General features: G+C 44.6%; 1 pseudogene; it reads right to left on the bottom strand.

Annotated features, from left to right (window-relative positions):
- Positions 1-226: 226 nt before the first annotated feature.
- LOC109211882 lies at positions 227-5,540 on the bottom strand (annotated as a pseudogene).
- Between the last annotated feature and the right edge of the window lie 2,391 nt (positions 5,541-7,931).

Genomic DNA, 7,931 nt, shown 5'->3' with positions numbered 1-7,931 from the left:
TTTTCATTCTTTTCCATTCTTCCCTTTTTCTTTTCTCTTCTCTTTTCTTCTTTTCTTCTTTACTGAATTTCGCTACTGATTCCAAAAGAGGGGTATGAAAGGAAATAAATAAAGCTCAAAGGGGTAACAAAGGATAAAGTGTTTAGATAGCAGAACAAAATGCCTTCGTCATTCTAATCTTCAAAACATGCCAAATGCAAACAAAAACAATTTAAACCAAAAGAAATCATACATAATATCTCTTGACTGCATCAGAGTTGATAGCCATGTCTACATATTTGCCTTCTATATCTGTCAAATACAAAGCACCATTGGACAACACTCTTGTTATAATGAACGGCCCCTGCCAATTTGGGGCGAACTTGCCTTTTGCTTCGGCCTGGTGTGGAAGGATGCGTTTCAATACTTGCTGACCCACTTCAAACTTTCGGGGACGCACCTTCATGTTGTACGCTCTTGCCATTCTCTTTTGATACAGCTGACCATGACACACTGCTGCCAAACTTTTCTCATCAATCAAACTCAACTGCTCTAAATGGGTTTTGACCCACTCGTCATCATCAATTTCTGCCTCAGCAACAATCCGAAGGGATGGGATTTCAACTTCTGCGGGTATCACTGCTTCAGTGCCATATACCAACAAATAAGGAGTTGCACCTACTGAAGTGCGAACAGTAGTGCGATAACCCAACAAGGCAAAGGGCAACTTTTCATGCCATTGACTGGAACCTTCCACCATTTTCCGAAGTATCTTCTTTATGTTCTTGTTAGCTGCCTCGACTGCTCCATTCGCCTTGGGGCGATATGGGGTGGAATTCCGATGCTTAATCTTAAACTGTTGGCATACCTCTTTCATTAAATGACTGTTGAGATTAGCACCATTATCTGTGGTGATCACCTTTGGGATCCCGAACTGACAAATGATATTTGAGTGAACAAAATCGACCACTGCTTTCTTGGTCACAGACTTGAAAGTTTTAGTTTCAACCCACTTGGTAAAATAATCAATGGCTACCAGAATGAACCTGTGCCCATTGGATGCTGCTGGCTCAATTGGTCCAATGACATCCATGCCCCAAGCAACGAAGGGCCATGGTGCTGACATTGTGTGCAATTCGGATGGCGGAGAATGAATCAAATCTCCGTGTACTTGGCATTGATGACACTTGCACACAAAACTGATACAATCTCGCTCCATGGTGAGCCAATAATAACCTGCTCGGAGAATTTTCTTCGCCAGAACATACCCACTCATATGCGGTCCGCAGACTCCGGAATGTACTTCGGACATGATAGTCGTGGCCTGTCTAGCATCTATGCATCTTAACAATCAAAGATCTGGAGTTCTTTTATACAAAACTCCTCCACTGAAGAAAAACCCACTTGCCAACCGTCGAATTGTTCTCTTTTGATCCCTCGTGGCTTGCACCGGATATACCCCCATTCTGATGTACTCCCTGATGTCGTGGAACCACGGCTCACCATCGAGCTCTTCTTCCACCATGTTACAGTAAGCATGCTAATCGCGGACTTGAATATGCAGAGGGTCGACATAAGCTTTGTCCGGATGGTGCAACATTGACGCCAAGGTAGCCAAAGCATCGGCAACCTCATTATGGATCCTTGGAATATGCCTGAACTCTACTGATCGAAACCGTTGACAAAGATCATGCAAACATTGTCGGTATGGTATGAGCATTAAATCCCGTGTTTCCCATTTTCCTTGAATCTGGTGCACCAGAAGGTCCGAGTCTCCCAAGATCAAGACTTCCTGGACACCCATGTCTACGGCCAACCTCAATCCTATAATGCATGCCTCGTACTCAGCCATGTTGTTGGTACAATAGAAACGAAGTTGAGCCGTAACAGGTTAGTGATGCCTTGTTTTAGAGATAAGCACAGCCCCTATTCCGACTCCTTTCATGTTAGCAGCCCCATCAAAGAAAAGTTTCCAACCTGATTTTTCAGTCTGCTCCAGCTCGTCAATATGCATCACCTCTTCATCGGGAAATAAGTTCTCAATGGTTCATATTCTTCATTGACCGGGTTCTCGGCAAAATGATCGGCCAACGCTTGGGCTTTCATCGCAGTCCGAGTTACATAGATAATGTCAAACTCTGTGAGCAAAATCTCCCACTTCGCAAGTCTCTCTGTGGGCATAGGCTTCTGAAAGATATACTTTAACGGATCCAAGCGAGAAATGAGGTAAGTAGTGTAAGATGATAAATAATGCTTCAACTTCTGTGCTACCCAAGTTAGGGCGCAACATGTCCTTTCAAGGTGAGTGTACTTAACCTCATAAGATGTGAACTTCTTGTTGAGATAGTAGATGGCTTGCTCCTTCCTGCCAGTGATGTCATGCTGACCCAACACACAACCAAATGAATTATCCGGGACTGTCAAGTAAAGAAATAAAGGTCTCCCTGGTTTCGGTTGGACCAGCACAGGTGTGTTTGACAAGTACCCCTTTATCTTATCAAATGCTTCTTGACACTCATCAGTCCACTTGACCGCAACATCCTTTTTCAGCAACTTGAAGATAGGCTGACAAGTTGTCGTGAGCTGAGCAATAAACCTGCTGATGTAGTTTAGCCTCCCTAACAGACTCATCACCTCAGTCTTGTTCCTTGGAGGTGGAAATTCTTGGATAGCTTTGATCTTTGACGGGTCCAACTTAATGCCTCGACGGCTGACTATGAATCCCAATAGTTTTCCGGATGGAACACCAAATGCGCACTTGGCGGGGTTAAGTTTAAGATTGTACCTGCAAAGCCTTTGGAAAAATTTCCTCAAATCTCCGACGTGGTCGGCCTGCTGCTTTGACTTTACGATCACATCATCCACGTAAACCTCGATCTCCTTGTGTATCATGTCATGGAACACAGTAGTCATTGCCCTCATGTAGGTTGCCCCAGCATTTTTCAAACCGAATGGCATTACCCGGTAGCAATAAGTTCCCCACGGCGTGATGAATGCTGTCTTTTCCGCATCTTCCTCATCCATTAAAATCTGATGATACCCTGCATAGCAGTCCACAAAAGATCCAATCTCATGCTTGGCACAATTATCGATCAAAATGTGGATATTTGGCAGTGGGAAGTTATCCTTTGGACTTGCTTTGTTGAGATCACGGTAATCAACACACACTCTAGTCTTGCCATCCTTCTTTGGTACTGGCACAACATTAGCTAACCAAGTGGGATATCGTGTGACCCGAATGACCTTCGCATCAAACTGCTTGGTGACTTCTTCCTTAATCTTCACACTCATGTCAGTTTTGAACTTTCTCAACTTCTGCTTGACGGGAGGGAATGCCGGGTCAGTGGGCAATTTGTGAACCACCAAGTCAATGCTTAGACCCGGCATGTCGTCATATGACCATGCAAAAATATCTTTATATTCAAACAGTGCTTTGATTATTTCTTCCCTGATCTGTGGCTCAAGATGGACACTTATCTTTGTTTCTCTGACATTATCTGGGTCCCCTAAATTGATTGCTTCCGTATCATTCAGGTTAGGCTTGGGTTTTTCTTCAAAATGATTTAATTCCTTACTAATCTCTTCAAAGGCCTCATCCTCATCATATTCTGATTCATCATCACACTCTATTTCTTGAATTATTATTTCAGAATTAGATTGACTTTTAAGACTGGGCTGAAGATTCCTCATGCATGTCATGTCATTGAAACCAGCATAAAAAGAACTGTACAGAGAAGAAAAGAAAAAACAAAAATAAAACTATCAGGAATGATGGAAAAGGGAAATTGCATTTCATTGAAAATAAAGGATAACAGGGTTTGTACATCCAAACGGACGGAAAATAAAATCTGAATTACAACCCTGGAATAATCCAGATAAACTGAAAGAAAATCAAAGCAAACTACCAAAACTCCTTCCGGGTAGGGAGAGGAGTAGCCTTCCAATTGTTAAGCTTTGCATTCGGCCCGACAAACTGCACATCTGCTTTGCTAGAACCTTCTCCAACTTCCACCATGTTCACATCATCGAACAACCTCTGGAACCTTTCAATTAACTCTTCATCAATGTCAACCACAAAACTTGGAACTGTTGTCACTAGGCGTTTCCTGGCACCGGGCTTGACAAAAGACCTGGAGAGATGCGGTATAGGCTTTGGAAGTGCCCACGCCCTCTGTTTCAACTTTCTAGCCCTTTTCACATCTGCTGCTATGGGTTTGAATCCCAGACCGAACGTACCCAAGTTTTCAGGGAGGGACACTGGCTGTATGATACCCTGTAGAGATGCACCCAGACCTTTACTAGGCACAAAGCCGTTTTTCAGCATTTCCAAGGCCACCATGACTGATGCGGAGGTTACCTTTGGAGTTGGAACACATTTCCCTTCTGGAATCTTCTTGACCGGCACTGTTTCAAAAACCTGATAGACCCAGGGCCCTTTGTCATCTTCAACCTCAATGAACGGGACAACTGTATCACTGTGAGCACACAAATTATCCTCGCCATGCACAACGATCTCCTGTCTATCCCATTCGAACTTGACCATCTGGTGTAGAGTGGACGGGACTGCTTTGGCGGCATGAATCCAAGGTCGACCTAACAGCAAATTGTAGGAGACGGCTACGTCCAGCACCTGGAACTCCATGGTGAATTCAACCGGTCCTATTGTCAACTCAAGCACTATATCACCCAGTGAATCTTTCCCTCCACCGTCAAATCCCCGAACGCAGATGTTGTTCTTGTGAATCCTCTCATCATCCACTTTCAACTTGTTCAGAGTAGAGAGGGGGCAAATGTTTGCACTGGAACCATTGTCAACCAATACCCTGGTAACCACAGAATCTTCACATTTTACCGTAAGATAGAGAGCTGTTGTGCTCAGTACCTTCCACAGGCAACTCATCATCAGAGAAAGTGACCATGTTCACCTCAAATATTTTGTTGGCGATCTTCTCCAAATGGTTTACTGAAATTTTGTCGGGGACATGAGCTTCGTTCAGGATTTTCATCAGGGCGCGACGATGTTCATCTGAATGAATCAGCAATGAAATCTGAGCGGGTGTCTTTCTCAGCTGCTCCACAATGGAGTAATCTTGTACCTTCATTTTTCTCAGAAACTCCTCCGCCTCTTCTTTAGTTACTGCTCTCTTCACTAGAACTGGGTTATCTTTGGATGCTTTAGCTTTCCTTAACTCTTCCGGGGCAAAGCATCTCCCCGATCGAGTTAATCCCTGGGCCTCATTGACTTCTTCTTTCACTTCCTTTCCCTTATAGGTCACTATCACCCGTTCATAGTTCCATGGGATAGCCTTGGTGCTGATTATAGGCAACTGGGTCACAGGCTTGATGATGACAGGATCCATACGGGCACCCTCTATAATTATGATAGGCTTGTTTTCCACTCCCGGCACAACCACTTTTGAATTTTCTTGCTTCGCCGCAACATCACTTGGGGATCCTTTCTTGACTACCACAGATGGCTCACCGTTTGTCATGTTCAACTTGTTCACTGATCCTTCGAACAATGGTTTTTTGACTGGCTTGACCTCACTGGACCGAATCATCATAGCAGACTGTGAAGGCTTCTTGGGCTCCCCTCCCTTATGTACTATCTCAATCATGTTTGTTTCCTGATGGGTTGGTAATAGGTTCTGGTTGATGTTGGGTGCCTCTGGAGTTTGGACCTCAATCCGGTTTGTGTCAATGAGCTCCTGGATGGCATTTTTCAGGTGCCAGCACTTCTCTGTATCATGCCCCGTAGTACCAGAACAATATTCACAGCTTACAGAGTAATCAAGATTCTTTGGAGGGGGCTTTGGCGATTTCGACTCAATTGGCCTCAGCATATCCAATTGTCTCAGTCTGTGGAACAAACTAGTATAGGACTCCCCCAACGGGGTGAAGGTTCTTTTCCGCTGCAACCTCTCGTTTTTATATGCTTGATTGGGCCAGAAACCAGGGCCGGCAGGGTTTCGGTAGGCTCGTGGGGGTGGGTAAGCATTTTGTGGAGCTGGGTAGGTATTTCGTGGGGCTGGCACACACCATTGCGCGTAGGCAGGAGGTTGAGTATATGTTTGGACGTAGTGGACAGAAATATGAGGGTCTGGTGATGGGAAGTAGTGTTGGGTGGATTATATGGGGTTTGGGTGTAGGTTTGGTGATGGGGTCGAGGCTTGGTATATTTGTGTCTCCACATCTTCTTTCTTTTTCTTTCCAATCACTCCACCAGTACCGTTCTGAATGGCTTGGGTAGTTGCCTTAATAGCCGAGTAACTCATGATCTTGTTTTATTTAAGCCCTTCTTCCACCATGCCGCCCATCTTCACTACCTCGTTGAAGGACTTGCATATGGCCGATACCAAATGGCCGTAGTAAGTGGGCTCCAGGGCCTGCAGAAAATAATCCAACATTTTGCTCTCTTTCATCGAAGGGTCAACCCTTGCCGCTTGTTCTCTCCAATGAAAACCATACTCCCTGAAATTTTCACTAGGCTTCTTCTCAATCTTAGTCAGAGACAAACGATCTGGAACAATCTCGAGGTTGTATTGGAAATGACAAGCGAATTCTTGGGCCAAATCATCCATGTATACCATCTGCCATGATCCTGACGAGTATACCACTCCAACGCCGAACCACTCAGACTCTGGCTAAAGTATGCCATCAATAACTCATTTTTCCCGCCAGCTCCTCTCATTTTACTACATAATCCTCTCAAATGCACCACCGGATCTCCGTGCCCATCATACAAATATAACTTTGGCATCTTAAATCCCATCGGCAACTGAACATCTGGAAATAGACACAAATCTTTGTAGGCCACGCTCACCTGGCCTCCCAATCCCTGCATGTTTCTGAACGACTGTTCCAGGCTTTTAACCTTCCTGAACATTTCCTCCTGTTCCGGATTTTTAGGTGGTTTCTCAGTCTCAACAGGTAGGTCGAAACGAGGAGTGTAGGAGTAAGGTTCTGGGGCCTTAAAAGTAGGCTCTGGGGGATAGTATTGGTTATCTTGGGTCTGGAATAGAGGCTCACTGGAGGATCGGTGGAGTGTAGCGGGTGGGGGTGCCACGAAAACAGGGGCGACCGGTGGAGGAGGGTATAGAACTGGTTTGGGTGGTGGAGCTTGTGGTGTTTGGGAAGTGGTGCCTTGGTAGTGGTGGTAAATGGGAAAGCCTGGAGATGAATCAACAGTGGGAGGTTCCTGGGATTGAGCCAGCAGCGGGACGAAAGCAGGGTTGGCGGGGTAGGATGGTGGTGGATGCCCTTTACCCATGCCCGGTACATCTCTGCCATCTGTTGTTTCAGCTTAGACAACTCCTCTTTCAGATTATCATCAGAATCCTCCCCCTCTCTTGACGGATCAATAATGCTTGCATCCAGTTCTTGGTTAGCCATGATCAACTTGTTTTTGGACCTGGTGTTGTATGGATGAGTTGCCAGAATGCCAAACAAACTAACCACCTGCCTGGATTTGATGACAACAACAAACTTGTTAGCGATTAGGGCTTAACAGATAGGCAACCGCACGTTAGGGATGCAATGGACCTAAGCAGTTAACCATTTCTATTATGCATTTGATCGGTTGCTTGCGTCATCTCGGCTTTCCCTAATTTCCATTCTGCAACTTCTCTCTTTTTTTCACTCCTGCCTTTCTTTGTTTGATTTCTCGTTGTTCTTTATTCTCTCATTTTTCTTTCTTGTTTTGCCATTGCTTCCTTCCCACAGTTTCTTGTTTTCTCTCTCTTTTTTTTTCTAGTTATTCTTTTTTTTTCTTCTCTTTTTTTCTTTTCTTTTCTGGTTATGATCAAATCCTATGGGGATTGCCTACGTATCATGACGCCGCATGTATCAGACCAAGCGTAGTTCTGGGAGATAAGTGCGAAAATAAAAGAAAAATACATTTTTGGTTTTTTTCAATTTTTCATATAACAAAACTAAAGCAGACATCCTGGTTA

This window comes from Nicotiana attenuata, unplaced genomic scaffold, assembly GCF_001879085.1.
Source record: "Nicotiana attenuata strain UT unplaced genomic scaffold, NIATTr2, whole genome shotgun sequence".
NCBI classification, from domain to species: domain Eukaryota; kingdom Viridiplantae; phylum Streptophyta; class Magnoliopsida; order Solanales; family Solanaceae; genus Nicotiana; species Nicotiana attenuata.
The sequence above is the reverse complement of the archived record's forward strand: the minus strand, read 5'-3'. Positions and strand labels throughout refer to the sequence as shown.